The sequence below is a fragment of the Lepisma saccharinum genome, chromosome 7 (assembly GCF_977018435.1).
Source record: "Lepisma saccharinum chromosome 7, izLepSacc3.1, whole genome shotgun sequence".
NCBI lineage: Eukaryota > Metazoa > Arthropoda > Insecta > Zygentoma > Lepismatidae > Lepisma > Lepisma saccharinum.
Window position 1 is genome coordinate 19,343,624 of NC_139235.1, and position 20,183 is coordinate 19,363,806.

General features: G+C 37.9%; 1 pseudogene; it reads left to right on the forward strand.

Annotated features, from left to right (window-relative positions):
• Nucleotides 1–7,366: 7,366 nt before the first annotated feature.
• LOC145990377 (histone-lysine N-methyltransferase SETMAR pseudogene) lies at nucleotides 7,367–8,395 on the forward strand (annotated as a pseudogene).
• Nucleotides 8,396–20,183: the final 11,788 nt, after the last annotated feature.

The window sequence follows — 20,183 nt, forward strand, 5'->3', positions numbered from 1 at the left end:
CAATGTTTTTGATTCGGCATTTTTGTTGTTGTTTATTATATACAATTTCCTGGGTTTCAAATCAAAATTCTATACTGGATAAAAATATCAGTTGGGTTCAGCACTGTGCTTTGTGTGTGTGTGTATGTGTGTATGTGTGTATACACTTAATATTTTTGGCTTTGGTATTTATATACAATTTCCTGGGATTCAAATCAAAACTCTATGCTGGATAAAAAAAGCAGCTGGGTTCAGCACTGTGCTTTGTGTGTGTGTGTATGTGTGTATGTGTGTATACACTTAATATTTTTGGCTTTGGTATTTATATACAATTTCTTGGGATTCAAATCAAAACTCTATGCTGGATAAAAAAAGCAGCTGGGTTCAGCACTGTGCTTTGTGTGTGTGTGTATGTGTGTATGTGTGTATACACTTAATATTTTTGGCTTTGGTATTTATATACAATTTCTTGGGATTCAAATCAAAACTCTATGCTGGATAAAAAAAGCAGCTGGGTTCAGCACTGTGCTTTGTGTGTGTGTGTATGTGTGTATGTGTGTATACACTTAATATTTTTGGCTTTGGTATTTATATACAATTTCCTGGGATTCAAATCAAAACTCTATGCTGGATAAAAAAAGCAGCTGGGTTCAGCACTGTGCTTTGTGTGTGTGTGTATGTGTGTATGTGTGTATACACTTAATATTTTTGGCTTTGGTATTTATATACAATTTCTTGGGATTTAAATCAAAACTCTATGCTGGATAAAAAAAGCAGCTGGGTTCAGCACTGTGCTTTGTGTGTGTGTGTATGTGTGTATGTGTGTATACACTTAATATTTTTGGCTTTGGTATTTATATACAATTTCTTGGGATTCAAATCAAAACTCTATGCTGGATAAAAAAAGCAGCTGGGTTCAGCACTGTGCTTTGTGTGTGTGTGTATGTGTGTATGTGTGTATACACTTAATATTTTTGGCTTTGGTATTTATATACAATTTCTTGGGATTCAAATCAAAACTCTATGCTGGATAAAAAAAGCAGCTGGGTTCAGCACTGTGCTTTGTGTGTGTGTGTATGTGTGTATGTGTGTATACACTTAATATTTTTGGCTTTGGTATTTATATACAATTTCTTGGGATTCAAATCAAAACTCTATGCTGGATAAAAAAAGCAGCTGGGTTCAGCACTGTGCTTTGTGTGTGTGTGTATGTGTGTATGTGTGTATACACTTAATATTTTTGGCTTTGGTATTTATATACAATTTCTTGGGATTCAAATCAAAACTCTATGCTGGATAAAAAAAGCAGCTGGGTTCAGCACTGTGCTTTGTGTGTGTGTGTATGTGTGTATGTGTGTATACACTTAATATTTTTGGCTTTGGTATTTATATACAATTTCTTGGGATTCAAATCAAAACTCTATGCTGGATAAAAAAAGCAGCTGGGTTCAGCACTGTGCTTTGTGTGTGTGTGTATGTGTGTATGTGTATGTGTATGTGTATGTGTGTGTGTGTGTTGATATTTTTGGCATTGGTATTTATATACAATTTCTTGGGGTTCAAATCAAAACTCTATGCTGGATAAAAAAAGCAGAAATAGGCCACAACTTGGCCACAAGTGGACCGGAAGTAGGCAAACCGGAAGTAGACCGGAAGTGGACCGGAAGTGGACCGGAAGTGGACCGGAAGTAGACCGGAAGTGAACCGGAAGTGGACCGGAAGTAGGCAAACCGGAAGTAGACCGGAAGTGGACCGGAAGTGGACCGGAAGTGGACCGGAAGTGGACCGGAAGTGGACCGGAAGTAAATATGTGTGGGTGGGTGTGGGTGGGTGTAGGTGTGTATAGGTGGGTGTATATGGGTGTGGGTGGCCTAGTTTTAAGTGTGGCCAAAAAAAATATCAAATTTTTAACAAATTTATGGACAACAATCTCACAGAAGTGTCTTTTATAAGTATAGGCAAATCAATCTAAGGGGGTTCATCCTTTCCGAAGAGGATTTTTACAAAATCTTGGATTAGACAGGGTTCCACACTTGAGCAATAGGCATGTTGAGAATTTTTCGGAAAGTATGAACCCCCCTCATACTTTCCGAAAAATTTTCGAAGGCATTTTTTACAAAAATCTTTGATTAGGCAGGGTTCCACACTTGAGCAAAAAGCTCATATGAGCATGTTGAGCTTGTTTTAAGTATAGCCAAATCTGCTTGAGGGGGGTTCATACTTTCCGGCGCTGGTTGTATCACAAATACAACTACTGGTGCCGGACTATTTGGCCCCGAGACAATAACGGAACTAAGTGATCTTAAGTGATAAGTCTGAATTGGAAGAACTGTATGCAAAGTGCTCTTAGATTGAGGCTCGTGTGAGTGTGGAATTGCCAACTTGGCTCTAGACCCTTTTGAAGATTTAACCGGATAAAACTTCGAGGGATTCAAGTGCTGTATTAGAACGGAAGAAGTTTGAATGAATGTCATGGACAAAGACAACTTAAGAACTTAGAACTCCCTTGTTGGGAACTATTCTTCCCTTGGAAATTCCCTCAGGGAAGCCGAAGGTGAAAGGATAAGGAATTTTATCATATCATCTATTCAAGAAGTCCGACTTCCAAACATCTTCCACTGCCTTGAAGAGTAGGGAGTAGATTGAAAATGAAGAAGAAATTATGGAACCCTCAAGAGTTAAGGTTAAACCAAGAAGCCAGATTGAATCCACAGCCGAATGATCCATCCAGAGCTCCAATGCCAATGGTGCCTTAGGGCTCCCTGTGTGCCACCCAGGTTAGAAGGAAGTTACCAGAAGCCAAGAAGCCACCAGAAGCCAGGATGACTACAAGACTGGAACTTCCCATACTTCGGGAAAGTCCTTCCTTGGGTAATTCCCTTGTTCTAAGGAAGCTTTAGGTCCAAGGACCTGTAATGCATATATTATCTATTTATCTGTACACTGTTATTTTCTTGTATATATTTATATCTTGTATTTTACATAATCTATCATATTATTATATTATAATATTTTCTCTATTAAAGTGTATCTAATATATATTAGATTACACAGTCAAATAAATTTAGAAGACCTAACACTTAGTCTAAGGACTAATTTAGTAAATACTTATTACATTTTGAACATCTTAACTTACTGCTTATTTTCTTTTCATTCATATATTCTCTTTCTGAGTCATAACTAATTAGTACATACACCTTGGTTTATAACATAGGTATCAAGGTATAGAACCCACTCTCCTTTCCCTGTCCTCACCTATTTACCAAGCTGTAAATCTCTTTACCTGCATAATGAATAACCTCTTTCTAGTTTCCATAATCCATAATTGGGACGAAACCGCTCTCAGAAAAAAAAAAAACTAAGCTCGATATGCAAACAACGAAGAAAAAACTGAGAGAGAAGGTGAGGTTGTGAGAGAGGCGAGAGGAGGTTGGAGGACCTCGTCCCTCAACGTCCCAAATCCTGTACTATCTCACAGGTAACATTCAAAGGGACAATTGCTGACAGCTTTCTTACTAAAGGATACAGCAGTCATAGAAGGGCCTCCCAGATGGCGCAGTGGTATCGTTGTCGCCTTGTAATCAAGGGGTCCCGGGTTCGAGACCCGGTGGAGGAACATAGTGGTTCGGATCCAGTATAAACCGTAAGTCCAGTCCCAATTAGCCTTACTGTGCATAAACTGGAGTTAAAACACCAAATCAATCAATCAACAGTCATAGAAAAGTTTTTGAGAGATACATCGGTCCACAAGTAGCGATGAGTATTCTCTTATGTTATCTGGTTTACCAATCAACCAACTTGTTTCATGTATACAGAAATTGCCGGAAAATTTGAACTGGTCGGACTTCAATTTTTTTCTTACTTGCATGCCTGAATTGATATTTTATTTCCATTATATCTAATTAATATATAAGAAATGTATACGTATAATTGATTGATTGATTGATTGGGTGTTTCAAGTCCACTTGATGCACAGTAAGGCTAATTGGGACTGGACCTACAGTTTAAAGTGGGATCCAAAACACTATATGCCTCCACCGGGTATCGAACCCGGGACCCCTTGATTACAAAGCGACGACGCTACCACTGCGCCATCGGGGAGGCCCAAATATATACAATAAGTTAGAATTGTTGCGGTAAACGAGGCCAAATTTTCAGAATACGTCAGCACAGATAACCTCGGTTTTAACTAAGCTGTAAAAAAGGGCCCATCTCATTGTAGTCACGCTCAATCTCAACTGCATAAAGCAGGATCTACTGTATGCAGTGTGTCAGTGAAAGTAAGCTGTTGTCCCAGTCTATTCTTCTAGGGAATTATTTTTACGAATTCAAACCAGAACTTAGATCTTTTCAATTTTATTTTTAACACTGCCAGAATATAGAAATCTAATAGACACTAGTTATTATTTCCCTTTTATATCAAATTCAAATAAATTTATATCCTACAATTCGGTTGATTAATAATTGGGGAACAATACGTGAGTAGTGCCCGCGGCCATACGACCGAGAATTATAGATTAGGTTCCTGAATACTGAAACTAATAATAATCTAAATATCAATTGAAAATAACAAACCTAATATTGAACAAATAAATAAATATCTAACTAAACAATTAAAAGGAACCCCAATCTACTTACATCCCCCATCCCATAGCCACACTCACCTTTCACGTGTACTGTAAGAGTCACTCCACTCTTTTCCCTTTAACGGATGCCTCCCGACTGAGCAGGCTTGATTCTTCCTCATGGCTCTGAGCATGCTAGCCAATCAAAATGAGACAAGACGTCATACAATGATACCAACTCACTTTGTTGGCAGAGAGTTATACGGTCAAAGGTAATCTTTCAGCGTTCAAGGAGGTTGAAAAGAATGATTAGGTATTTCATGCTAAGCTTTGGAATAACCTCAAGCGAATTCCAACGCATAACTGAGTATCCACTTAGATCGTGAATTCAGTCAAGTAAAAAGCGCTTCATCAAACTACACACTTTGTAATAATATGGTCGACATAGCATTAGGAGATGTTTCTAGCCGAATACCACACATTCCTTTCCACATAAAAAAAAAGTATCGTCTATATCCTCACATGAATGTGTCATGAATGTGTTCCTACAAAGCGCTGGTGCTCAGAGATGAACGTGGAGGGTGAGTGGAGGGGGTCGCGGGCGAAATGCAATCCCATCACATCCTGCGTCTGTAAACAACGACGAGAGAAGGCATTTTGGCCAATCCACCGGGAAAGCGTAGGGGAATTTTAATTTTGTCTAATAGAATCGCGTCAGTTTGGTCAAGAGCCTCGCTAAAGTCATTGTAATTTTCTGAATTGCTTCCTTCTCCCCCTCCACTCCACTCCCTCCCTCCCCCCCTCTCTCTCTTATCTCCGAATCGGAATGCTAATCATGGATGCTACAATCTCTCGTAAAGTGGCAGCTTCCGTCGCAGAAATACCTCTTTGACAGACGGAAAATGTAGCGCTATATTACATCTCTAAGCCTCTTTAGTAAGCCAGCCAGCGAGCCTATGTGATTGCAGTTGAAAGACTATATTAGTGATAGAGCACGGGCTATAAAAGAAAAAAAAGCATTAAACTTGCCGCCTGAACTACAAATTAAACTTTTTTATACAGTAAAACCTCGTTAATCCGGACTCCGATAAGCCGGACTTCGCTTAATCCGGACAGGCAAAAGCCCCCCCCCCATAAGAAGCAGTATGCAAGGTTTTAAATGTGGCTAAGTCAGCAAGAGAACTTCCCAAAGAAAAGGCAGTCAATCACTGATTAAATTCTGTTTCTCGCAGACTTTGTACTGTACTGTATAGTGTATTTAGGCCCAAGCCCTTTAAATACACCATAATAAACGTGTTTTGTTGCTATAAACGGAGTTTTAATGCACTTTCTACTGTTATATTAGGTTATTTCAGTTTAAACCGGTCAACTGATCCCCCCATTAGTCCGAATTAACGAGGTTTTACTGTATTTCTGTGAGGGATAATGAGTCCATTGCTGGAGTACAGGGTGCCCAAAAGATCTGGAACCAATGGCGGTATTCAGTAGTAGCGATTGTGTGCCAAAACCGAGGGGAGGGGGCAAGGACAGTTTACGTTTTCTTGGTATGCAATTGTTGATTTTGTTACTGATTTGCTTTATTTTACTTTGCTCTTCTGCCAATTTTGGCTAATTGCAAAGATGGGGATGAGTGATGATACGATGGAATTGATGAATGGACACTCACAAACATGCATGCCCAGGCCGGGATTCGAACCCGGGACTGCTGGCGTCGTAGCACGATGTGCTAACCACTCCGCCACGGGAGCCGGATCTTGGAAGACAAGGCTTAGCATTAAGAGGACATAGTGCGGGGGCAAAAAGTTACGGGCAACTGCCACCTGCGCTCCCCCCTAATTGCTGTCACTGGCGGTATTGTCTTCTGATTAGCAAGAGGGCCGGCCCTAGGTGGATGCGCGTCCTGAACAAAAATGTATCAGAAGTCCGAAAAAAATCCGAGATTTTTGTTTCTTAGTTTGCAGTACAGGTGTCCTATATAATTAGAATAAGAATTAGAAATTCTTTATTCATGGGCGAAGTGAATTCCATTACATTTTCACTTCTAAATATTTCAGTAATTAACATTCTAAAAATATAAAAACACTTTTACTCATTCACACACATAAAAGTAATTAAGAATTATAATGAATGAATTATATTATGCATTCAGTAATTAACACTCTAAGAAGATAAAGACAATTTTACTCATTCACACAAATAAATGTAATTAAGAATTATAATGAATGAATTATATTATGCATTCAGTAATTAACACTCTAAAAAGATAAAGACAATTTTACTCATTCACACACATAAAAGTAATTAAGAATTATAATGAATGAATTATATTATGCATTCAGTAATTAACACTCTAAAAAGATAAAGACAATTTTACTCATTCACACACATAAAAGTAATTAAGAATTATAATGAATGAATTATATTATGCATTCAATAATTAACACTCTAAAAAGATAAAGGCAATTCAATATAAGCATTATTACAATAATAGACCTCCCCGATGGCGTAGTGGTAACGTCGTCGCCTTGTAATCAATGGGTGGCGAATACCCAATGGAGGCACATAGTGGTTCGGATCCCACTTTAAACTGTATATCTAGTGGACTTAAAACACCAAATCAATCAATCAATCTATCATACCAGGTAACCAAGAAAGTTCATGCGGTTTTTACAACTGCCCGTAGTTTTCGTGAGGTAGTACGCAGTTCAGCAGCCAGGGGTACATGTATGTGTGATTGGCGGAAAGCTCATTCCTTGGCACGTCGGCTAACGTAGATAACAGGTCGCAGTCGATAGTTCGGGAGCAAGTATTCGCAGTGAACCATGTCTGTGTCGAATGCAGTAATCAGGGTGTCTTTACTGTATGAGTACAAGTTGGGCACAAAAGGAGCAGAAGCAGCAAGAAAAATATGTGCAGCGTTTGGAGAAGGTACAATTAGTGAACGGACAGCGCAAAAGTGGTTTCAGACCTTCTCGAGTGGCGATGAGACACTCGCAGACAAACCTCGATCGGGCAGACCGAAATCTCTCGATGTGGACCAACTGAAGGCAGCAATTGAAGAGGATTCATGTCAAACGTGTCAAGAACTCGCTCAACGATTTGCGGTAAGTGCTGAAACAATTCGTGTGCACTTGCATGACCTTGGCAAATCATGGAAACTGAGTAAGTGGGTCTCACACGAGGTGACTGCTGCGAACCGTCTCCAACGACTGAACATTTGCGCTTCCTTGCTCACTAGGAACAACAACTGTCCAATTTTGGACCGCATTTTGACGTGTGATGAAAAGTGGGTAATGTACGATAACAAGAAACGCTCATACCATTGGCTATCGTCAAATGACACCATACCTTTAACTGCAAAACCTGCTCTTCATCAGCGGAAGGTGATGCTGTGTGTCTGGTGGACTACGGCTGAGATTGTGCATTATGAGTTCTTGGAAAGTGGTAAAACCATCAACAAAGAGGTGTACTCCGCGCAATTGCAAAGAGTGGCCGAACAGCTTGCAAAAAAACAACCTGCATTAGTGAATAGGAAGCGTGTTCTTTTCCACCAAGACAACGCTAAACCGCATACAGCAAAGATGACCCTGGAGGTGATTTCTTCTCTCGGCTGGGAACTTCTGCCACATCCAGCGTATTCACCCGACATCGCTCCATCAGACTACCATCTTTTTTTGTCTATGGACAACCATATGCGCAATCGACATTTCCAAACTCGCGAGGAGGTTGAAAACGCGGTGGTGCAGTTTTTTGCGGCCCTACACAAAGTCGTTTTCAAACATGGCATCTACAGGCTTGTACAAAGATGGGAGAAGGTTGTAGAAGCGGATGGTGGATATTTTGCAGAATAAATGTAAGGTAAACACATTTGTTTTGGACCTTTTCTTCTTTGTACTAAAACCGCATGAACTTTCTTGGTTACCTGGTAATTCTCTCTTGTTAACTTTTCATAGAATTTGGACGCTGATTTGAATTAACTTCGATTCATACAAAATAATATTTTCACTTCATGATTTCATTGTATAATTAAATGAAGAGTGCGCTTTAACTAATTTTGATTGAAATGTTTGAAAACAATTTTTGTTTAGCAGTTGTGTTCAGGACATGATTTCAGTAATTTGGATATTTTTAGAAGTAATTCACTAACACTTCTAACCTGTATGTATTATTAATATGTTACACATAATTATGAATTGTGTTTAGTGAACGTAACTACACCAGGAAGTTAGTGTAATTTATATACATTAATGTTGATATAATTGATTCATTACTCGGTACACCATGCCAAATCATTTACATAATAATCATTTTGCTTTGTCCTTTTATAAATGTGAGTTTATTTGAAAAAGAAAGAAAACACTTAAAGATAGCTAGGAAGAACTGTATCTACCATGTAATACGCTGTTTAATCTACCTAGGAATTGCCATAGCCAGCTATTAAGTCCACTTTATGCACAGTAAGGATAATCGGGACTGGACCTACAGATTAAGTGAAATCCAAACCACGGTGTGCTTCGAACGGTACCCCTATAATATTGATATAAATCTATATCTTGGAGCAATATTGTATGTATCTGGTTAGGTATATTCAACATGACAGTCAAGATACGATTTTTACTATTCATAGTATACAAAAATAAAATATACACATGCATACATAATTTGTTGGTATTATGAACATTTGTTTGGGATACTTGGTTTAGAAATTATTCTCACTGAATTTTCAGATCAGTCATTAACGTTTCTGCATTAAGAAATATTTATATAAACTCCAAGATTCAAATCAAAAAATGGTAAAGTGCTCCCCTGTGCATAGCACCACGCCATGAAGGCGTATAGGGGGTGTGGGGGTAACGCCCCACACTTTCATGATCCGGTCGTGAGTGGGGGTGATGTGATCAGCATCACGCCCCTGACCGCCTTTACCCCCCAGGGTTTCCCCCAGGTACCCATGTTTCAAATCTCAAAACTTTATTACAATAACACTGAAAGTAGTAACAACAGTGTACATTCTGTAGCAAAAAAATATCGTAGTTTCAATGCATGGAATATTTAATATCTTGTCTAAAAATTGATGCGTTAATTTGGCTTCGTCTTTAATGTATGTAGAAAATCTTCTTTGTACTGAAATAGGACATTGGTTAAAATATTTCAAGATTCGGCAAACCATAGCAAACAATTTACATAATAATTATTTTACTTTGTCCTTATGTAAATGTAAGTTTATTTAAAAAAGAAAGAAAAACACTTTAAAATAGCTATGAAGAATTAACTGTATCGTACACTGTTGCGTAGTGTACATCTCCTCTCAGTCTCGAGTAACACTCACCTTTGTAGAAGGCAGGAAATACAAAAGAATGCATTTCTGGCTACAAGAGAGAGAAAATGGAGGGAGGAGAAAGGAAGTAGGAGGAGTTTGTATTTGGGAGCAGGCAAGTTGAATCTTGAAAGAGAGTTGGTTTGGATTTGAGAAGAGATTCTGTCGGTAGTTTGGAAGACAGTCGGTCTGGAGTTTGGGGAAATTGTAAAGAGAGGGAGAGAGGAATGCCGAGTGAGGAGTACAGAGAGTTTAAGAGACTAAAAGACGTGTGTGCGTGTGATAGTTAAGCTTGGAACTATTATTGATCATCTCTTCGAGAACGAGACAGGTAATATCCTTTTCTCTCATGAGCTAACCTTGCTGATGCAGTCTTAAGGTCATTTAACCTAAAATATGTGAGTTGCCATTCATTTAAGAGTTGTGTAAACCCATCTAACTGTAGAGCATGGCCGCGCATATCGGCAGAGGAGGAGGAGAAAAATCGAGTGGTGAAAGGGCAGCGTTGCCAACGGTACGGTCCAGACCTTAGTCCATACGCTAAATACACGGCTTGTCAAAATTTGCTCTTGCAGTTTTATCCCAAATATTTCCCTAAGAAATTCTTAAACCAATTGTACGGACCTGGAGACAAAAATACGGTCCGTTTGCCATGTGCGTTCGGTATTATCCTTTTCAAAAGTTTGCAACGCTGCATAGCGAAGGAGGAAATCGGGTAACTCCCATCGCCCATTACGCAATCCCGTTTCTCTCACTGTTCATTGGTGGAGCCGTCTCGCGTCACTACTTGCGCAGAAACTTGTTCTCGTTCGCCTGGTCTACAGTTAGCTGTTACGGATAATATGTAAAGCTTTATCTAGGTACCTCAGCATGTGAAGGATACAGCATAAGCGAGTGCTTATGAGCTAACATAACCCCCTATTAAGATCCCGACACCAAGGGTGTTAGACGGTTGTTTAATCTACTAAGGAATTGCTATTCTTCATTCCATACTGAATAATAAAACTTTTATCTTGATTCAGTTTGAATATTATTTGTCCTCATAGCAATCGTTATTATACGTATTACACTCGTGTAGCAGCATGAACATTCACAATTTGAATCAGAAGCATAAAGTGGGGTTACGCATGTTTCGTCGGTAAAGGAAAGGATCAAATATGCATATTGTTCATTTTTATGAAGAAATTATTTGTAGGGTAAGAGGGGGGAATTGGGTTGGTAGGGTATCATTTTATTTTATTTTTATTTATTTCCTGTATTGTCAAAAAACAATAACTAGTACATGGAATGATAGCTTTATTCATTGGGCATTAATTGTATTTTTTTCAACATTTTGCTTCAATTCTCTAGCGAGTAAAAAAGTATTGTTTCGACTACTGCACTTTTCTGACTTAAAAGTGAAAAACTATGTTTGTCCTGCCTTAACTAAATGTAACACTAATTTTTTGTCACGTGGGAATTGTTTGATTTTTAGCCTTAAAACAAGTAAATATACTCTAAGGAGTATGAAGAATTTTTAAAACTCAATCTTAATACTTGCACTTTAAAGGGGGTTTAAGGAGGGGAGAAAACTACCTCACAATTACCCACATGTTTTTCAAAGTTTTGAGTTCAAGGTTGTACCAAAAAATTTACTGTATATATTATCATTTACGTACATACATATATAAACTGTAAGCAGTAGATTTTTCAAATCCCTAGAATACTGGGATAATATTGTTTTATTTATTTTTAAGAAAATTGCGAAGTTTTCTTAAAAACATTTGTAATTATAAAAATATATATTTAATTTTTTTTCTCCTATTAAAACTGAGTGTAAAATGTAGTTTTTACTTTCTTTTTTAACAACCTTTAGTCCACAGACTGTAGCACTAATATTTTGTGAGTTCAAGTTACCCCTATGGATGTAATTGGGTTGTAAATTACTTTTTATTTTTTTAATGTATAAAATAAGGAGGTAAAAAATTAAAGTGTGTTTTAGAGATGGTAATTGAAGGTTCTCTAGATAATAAATTGCGTCTAAAGTCTTAAAATAAGTATCATAGTCTACACAGCTTCGTTTTAAAAATATACCTCCCCATTTCCCCCCGCTTACCCTAGTCACTTATGGAGTGTAATATGTAGAGTTATATCCTTGTTAGTAAAGTTAAAAATTGCAATCTTGTGGGGTGCAATGACTCACAATCTTCAAATATTTGTTACAAGTAGAAATATTAAGGTAAGGTAGCCGCCACGATTGTAGCCCCTAGCTTCAAGTTGTCCCATCTCAAATGGGTCCCGTTTCCAATCTGGTACCTTGAGGTCTGTGGAAAAGTACGTCAGATCTTGTTGACGTCACAAAAGGAGCAAAAATATTTGGCTTTCATTTGGAGGCAGACACACAGAAGGAGCTAATAAAGTTTTGTTGCTTTGCTCTAGTATTTTATGTATCTTTCATCACACCAAATTTTATATCTGTAACCTTAATAGTTTCCGATATAGACCATGTGATTTCGTTGTCAGCCCTTGTCAATAAAGAGACAGAATCATCGTGAAAAGTTGACGAGATTTTATCTTTCTATCTCTTGTGGTTTCCGAGTTGTTGTTAAGAAAAATTAAAGGCACGGTATTTCGTACCAGCTATTTCATAAGGCTGGTTTCAAACATGCTCAGCGCATGCGCAGAGGAACGATAAGCGACGAGTGGGAGGAGCCATGCTGGATGACGTCAACAGCGAGACTCGCTTCGAATGTTGCCAGAGATGTTACTAGAATTGAACAGCGTGAATTTCTTTGCTCGAGCGTATAACAAACAGAACTACATGATCTAGTTGATAAATTCATTCGCGGATTACTGGGCAAACAACATTTGCTACAGTTTCAATTAAATTTTGTGCATAAGAACTTGGTATGAAACACTTAGGAAGATTAGATTCTGTGATTTTCAACCGCTGGGACATTCTCTTCAGCATCCTCGAATCTTTTCCGTTACTAAGGAGGTTTATGTATGAATATGAAGGTTCTCGCAGCATCCCAGATTAATCCCGAGTTCTAAAGATTCGATGCTAATGAGGACGTGAGGTCGGGGACGAAATATGAGCGCTACCATCTGAGATGTTAAGAACGTCTCTTTGGCTGTGGCTACCTTAATCCCTGTGTTTGCACATTCACTCTTGAGCGTCGAAGAAGGACATTCAACCTCCCAGTTGCAGGAGTGAAAACCGTGTCCGAGCCAGAACGGCTAATTCGTGAGAGAAACATGGCATTACTAGTAGCTTCCTCCAACTCTGTATTTAAAGTAGAGCTATGAGCATAGGGATGGAAACACTGCATTGTCATTGTCCATGACGAAGTACGTGGTTTTGAAACCCATTCTTGCTTTCATAAAGCCGCTGCGGAAATAACGAGTTCAAAGTTCAGAATCATTTTATACAACAAGAAATGAATTTATATCTAACCTTTCTATGATGACTGTTCAGGGGACCAAAGAATGAAATCGGTTGGACTTAACGACAGTGGAAAGCATATTGCAATCTAGTGGATGAGAGTAAGTCATGTTGTGAATTTTATAGTATTGGAAAAAAAAGATCCTCTTAAAGGACGCCAAGAGTTCACTCAAATACAGCGTGTTCAAAAAGTTACCCAACCTTATGGGAAATTTGGGTTACTTGGAAGAGTGTTTTCCAGGACGACTGATCTCAGTGGTGTTATGGACACCGCGATCTCCAGACTTGTTGTGGGGTTATCTTAAGGACTCCGTCTACATTACTCATCCGCACAGTATTCCGGAATTGAAAGACAATATTCGTAGCTGCGTTGGACACATCTCACAGATAACATTGAAAAGGGTTTTCAACAACATGGTTCGTCGTGTCCACTTGTGTGAAGAACAAAACGGCAGTCACTTCCAGCACTTAAGAGGCTATATCATGGGCAGCGGAAAAACAGACCTTCATTCAGAACACTTTTACTCGAAAACTATTTGAGACATTTGAATGAGCTTTGTGGTCAATTGATTAGAAAGGATGAATCTTAACAGTGAATATTGAAATTTTTTTATCACTTCCATATTTTAAAAGATATTAGCTGTAAAATATCTCACTTTTTGTATCGGCGTATAGAGCCCGATTCTAAGTTACTGTAAAAATTAAACCTTGCAAGGCTTTCTTGCATCCTTCCTGAGTAAACTGATTTTTTGTTTTTTCAAATTGAGAGGCCCATTGTGACAATACGCCATTTGCAAACATTGATATGCATTTTCAAACAGCTTTGAGAATGGCTTTATTCGAGCCATAGCGGGGCTGGCCATCGGCTGGCGGGGTTATGTTCAAGTCCTACAAGTTCAGCCGTCTGCCGATAGATGACTCTGACCAGGTTTTACAATAGTGGGCGTGGCTTCGCTTACTTCTTCTTCTACCCTTGGTATTGTCTTTTCCCTTGGGGGCGGCTTTTGACAGTGCTCCGACCATTTCGGAAAATCCAAAGTTGATTTCCTTCACCCGGCTGTTTTTTTCATTGTGTTCCATTTGTCTTATTTCTATTTTCCAAAAGGATAAATACATTAAAACAGAGACTGTCCCAATTGAATCTTACATACATTATAGCAAAATTAAAGTTAGTTTTAAGTCAATTACATGCTTAAATAGGGTAATCGGGACTGGGGCTACAGGATAAAGTGGGATCCAGACCACTGTGTAGTTCTACCGGGGATCGAACGTGAGACCCCTTTAATACAAGTCGAGATTCAAATTCAAATTCAAATTCTTTATTTACGTGGGCGAGGTTCAGCCTGAGGCTGTTCTGCCACCTAACCCGTGTCATCGATTACATTTAAATTTACATTTCTTATACATATGTTATTACAGTATTAATACAGTGTACAATAAACTGTATGATTTAGTTACAAAATCTATTGATAAAATAATTGTAATAAATGTATGAATAAAATGATACAAAAATTGTGAAAAGACAACTACATAAAAATAAAATAAAATGAATGAAAAATAAGTAAAAATAAAAACATGTAGACAAAATACATAACATAAACATACAAGTTACATCATAGTATTTGAACACAATCTCTGCTCTGCCAAAAGAAAATTCTTTACTTCATTTCGGAAAGATTCTATTTTAGATATGCTCGACATGGTCTTAGGTAGGGCACTCCATATTTTTGCAGCAGAATATGAAAACGACGACTGATATGCCTGTGTGTTGCAGAGTGGAAGGTTAAATTTGAAATTATTTCTTGTATGGTGGCTGTGAATACTGGTGCGAGGGATCAACATGTCTGCCAGATACGACGGCTTGCCAGATGTAATAATTTTATGTATAAGGCAATATGTATGCAGTAGCCGCCTACGGTACATATTGAGGATATTCTTATTATTTATGGAAGGTAAAATATGTTCACGTCTCGGGATGCAAAATATGAACCGCATGCACGCATTTTGGCATTTTTGAATCTTTGCTTGTAAAGTTTTATTTATTCTACCAGAGTACACTACGTCACAATAGTCGAGAAATGGATATATAAGTGTTTCAACTAATCGCTGCTTGATTTCTGAAGATAATAGTTTGTTAAATTTAAACAAGAATCTAAGTGTTCCAAATGATTTATTGATTTGGCGGCTAATATGCTCATTCCATGATAGACGAGTGTCAAATATCAGTCCAAGACTTTTAACTACTTGAGCTCTAGGTATGACATCATCATTTATTGTAATTGTTGTATTAGTGTGCTCGACCGAACCAATAGCATTTCGAGTTCCAATAAATGTATAACATGACTTATTAGCATTAATTTTAAGGCCATTTGCATCACACCATGTTTTTATCGCACCCAAATCATTACTTATGTATTTAATACTTCTAGCAATTTCTGTTGGATTGAATGATTTGGTTAGTTGAGTGTCATCAGCATATGAATGTACGTTACAGTATTTGACAACTGAGGGTAGGTCTGCAATATAAATCGTAAACAATAAGGGACCTAGTATAGATCCTTGTGGAACACCAGATGAAATATATAATTTATTAGATAATAAAGTAGGCGACAGTTTTACACGTTGATTTCGGTTACTTAGATATGAAAAATACCAGTTAAGGGTAGATTGTGAAAAACTGTAATATTTCAGTTTACTGAGCAGTAATTTATGTTGTACCGTATCAAATGCTTTGGACAGGTCCAATAATATTAATGCAGTGAGGAATTTCTTATCCATAGCCTGGAGGATGTCATTTGTGACTTTCAGCAAAGCCGTAGCAGTGCTGTGTGCCGGCCGAAATCCTGACTGTGAGGGTGGAAGAATATTGTTTTGGGCAATGAAGCTAAATGTCTGTTTATAGATTATTTTTTCTAGTAGTTTTGAACACACAGGCAGAACACTAATAGGTCGAAGGTCGTTTACATTAGTTGGTCGGGTCGTCTTAGGGAGTGGTGTTATCAAAGCTTCTTTCCATTTCCTGGGAAATACGGATTTCTCGAGGGAAAAGTTAATAATATGTGTGATAATAGGCAAAATAAAAGGTAGCGATAACTTCAGCATTTTAGTTGATATTCCATCTGCACCAATAGCAGTAGACTTGATTTCGTACAAACATTTTCTTACAGTATAGCCATCCACTTTTTTAAAAGCAAATTCGGGAAGCATATTATTAAACTTTTGGTTACTAAATTTTAAACATTCTTGAGATATCAGACGTTGGTCGATATTTAGACTATCAATTGAATTAATAAAGTGTTCATTTATCTCGTTCGCATTGTCAAACGTGGAGGGGAGATCATTTTTATTTGAGCCAATGCCTACAGATTTCAGCTGCTTCCATAAATGCTTTGGTTGTCTTGGTGTTTTATTGATGTTATGCTCAAAATAACACTTTTTTTCTTGCCGAATAACGGATGTCGTGAAATTTCTCAATTCTTTGTATTCTTTCCATGCAGATTCAGTTCCGATTCGCTTGAATTTACGAAACGCATTGTCCCTTAGTTTCATCAACAGCTTCACATTCGATGTAATCCACGGCATACGTTTGTTACGAACTCGTGTTTTACGGACTGGCGCGTGCTTGTCAAAGAGATCAAGTAAGTTGACATTGAAATACTCTACTTTCATATTCAAGTTATCGGTGTTATATATTTTTCCCCAGTTAATTTTTTCTGCATCCTTCACGAATTTATCATAATCAATATCACCGTATTTTCTGTGGTATATAATTCTGTTCACGCTTTCTGGTTTGGTATACGCAAGTACAACGTGGGTCATTCTATGATCGCTATTGCTGACTGGCTCACCGACACCATGTTGGATTACATTTTGCATGTTGCTGACAAACGTCAGATCAATTAATGACTTAGTCGTGGAGGTTATTCTGGTCGGTTTATTGATTATTTGCGTTAATTGAAATTGATTAAACAAATTTTGAATGTAAACGACGTCAGCACAGTCTGGATGTAAGAAATTAATGTTGAAATCTCCAGCTATAACAAGGTCATTAACTAAGGGATACATTTCGGTCAATATATCTTCTAAAATTGACAACTGTGTATATGGAATACGCTTAGGCCTGTATACGGCACAAATACCGAGACGTTCCTTTTTTATTTCAACCGTAGCTGCAAGGTACTCAACGTCAAACTCTCCTTCGATTTCGAAAGACAACGGATGCAGTTTTAGTCCCTCCCGTGCGTATATGCAGACACCCCCACCCATGCTGTAATGGCGATCAGAGCGTATTAAGTCATAACCTGGAATTTTCAATGCATTATCCGTTATATTGCAAGTTAACCACGTTTCTGTTATGACAAGAATGTCAATCTGTTTCTCTGTAATTTCGATGCATATTTCCTGAAGTTTGGGGAATAATGACCTGACGTTTACATTTGCTATTTTGAGACCCAGGAAGCAGCCGGTTCTTTTGTCATCGGCGAGAGGGCGACGGAGGACATGCCCTAGAGCAGTGGAGTTCATTTCAAGGGGGGTGGTAGGTTCTGTTAGAGGCATAACGGTAGAAGTAACTTCTGGAGGGTTGCAGAGCAGAGAGAGGTTGCAAACTCACTACATTTATCCGCAGATGCATAAAGGTTACAAATACAAATACAAATAAAAGTTTTCTGCTTTTTACGGTACTTTTGATCATTAGAAACTTATGAATATGTTTTTTTGATTTACTAACAATTAAACTTTGCTTATGTACAAGAACGTATCTCACATTTACGAAACTAAACTGTAAAATTATGCAGTTGCGATTAAAATATTGAAAGTAGTAAACAATAATAAAAGAAGCAAAACACGTATATATCAAAGAAAAGAGGAACTCAAACATTTAGAAGCTACAACTTAAGACTAAATGTGTTCCCGATAAATAAAAATTATAAGAGTAATGTGAAATTTAAATGTTATGTTATGAAAGGTAAAAGAGATTTAAAAAAAATGATAAAGTACAGATCACTCATATCTTCCCGGTAAGCGTTCACTTACTACTAATTTCATCGAGGAAACTCAAGGACTTATTTGGGGAGGGGTCCGGACCCCTCCCCAAGAAAGACTTTCCAACTGCAAAAATTAAATAATGAAAATATATTTGTGTAACATTCATTTATTACATAATCGATGGTTATAATTTCCTTTGAACTTATTGATTGATTTGTAGTTTCTAAGTCCACTTTTTGCACAGAAAGGCTAATCGGGACTGGACTTACAGTTTAAAGTGAGATTCGAACCACTACTTGCATCCACCGGGTATCCAACCCGGGATCCCTTGATTACAAGGCAACGACGATACCGCTGCGCCATCGAGGAGGCCCACTCTTTGAACTTATTGGAAGAAAGTTTGGAATTAGGGGGCTTAGAAGGACAGTACCAATTACCAAAGATTTATGATTGCACGCTACTATTTATAACAATATACATAAAATATTAATCAGGAACTTTACTTTTCGCTAACCGGATCTAACATTCTCTTTTATTCAATAAATATTCAATTCTTCATCAATTTGAAATGAATTTCTTTGTCAGGGCACTTGTTTTTTATGCAAATTATGCCGATCTTAACTACAGGTAAGTTAGATAATGAATACGTGCTGTTATCCGATCTTTTTACCTATTTATGTGGTAATAATATAATTTTAACTTAAACATCATATTATTATTATTATTCCTGACACAATTGGTTCGGTGTATTTCTAGATACGTGCCTTGGGAGGCCCTACAGAAATTACAGCGAAAGGAAGTGAGACAGTCGGGTACTCTTTCAAACTCTAAATCTTGTTCTTGTCCCAAGTTATGTAAAAGCTCTCTCGTTTTCGTCTCGATCTCTGAATACATTTTCAATTATAGTCACATTAACTTCAACGCATTTTAAAAATACAATTTGTGTCTATACAAAGAACACGCTTGGGCAATACATTCACATTTAAAGAACACCGATCTATTTCATAAAGAGGTAAGACAACCATGCTGAAGGTAGATAGTTAAATTTTAAAAATAATTCACTGCACATTCAATTATACTATATGTAATGTTATGTTATAATAATGGAACCCACATCTTGCAAATTTTTTTAATTCTAGTTTCATTGATATTTTACTTTGGATATTATGTGAATACATTAATCGTGATGGAGGTAGAAAACACACCGGAACGACAAGTGACCGGCGACACGTGTCGCTTGAGAATTGCACCAATCGAGCGTAGGCATGTGCTGCTTGTCATGCCGCTACGGTGTGAAACGTTGCTGCTGATTGGCTCGTTCCCAAGCGACATGTGGTGCGTGTCGCTTCGGTGTGAGTTCTCCCTAAGAGGGCGAGTGACAATGAATTCAATTACATCTTCATAGCTTGTTCATGACTGAAAGAAGCTACTCGTGTCGCATGTCGCTCGGATTGGGACTTTCTCTCAATATCGTGTATCATGTCGACTCGGTTTGTTGTTCGTGCATGTTTTGCTTTAAACTGAATAGGCTATTGTTGCTTGATGTGAATGTCCCGTGTCGCTTGGGAACGAGCCAGTCAACAGCAACGTTTCTCAATGTAGCTGCAGACCGAAGTGACAAGCGACACATACCTCTAGAGAACAATCCAATCAACAGCAACGTTTCACACAGCTGTAGAATAACATGTCATACAAGCCTGCGTTCAATTGGTGAAATCCTCAAGCGACACGGATATTTCATGCCGTCTAAAGCAAAATATTCACTGTGCATGAGCGAACAACAGGCCAGGGCGACACGATGCACGGTATGAAAAAGAACTCAGTCCGAGGGACACACAAGCAACAGACAACACAAGCTGAATGTTTGGTAGCATTTATTACTGAGAGCCAGTTACCAAGAGACACGTGTCGC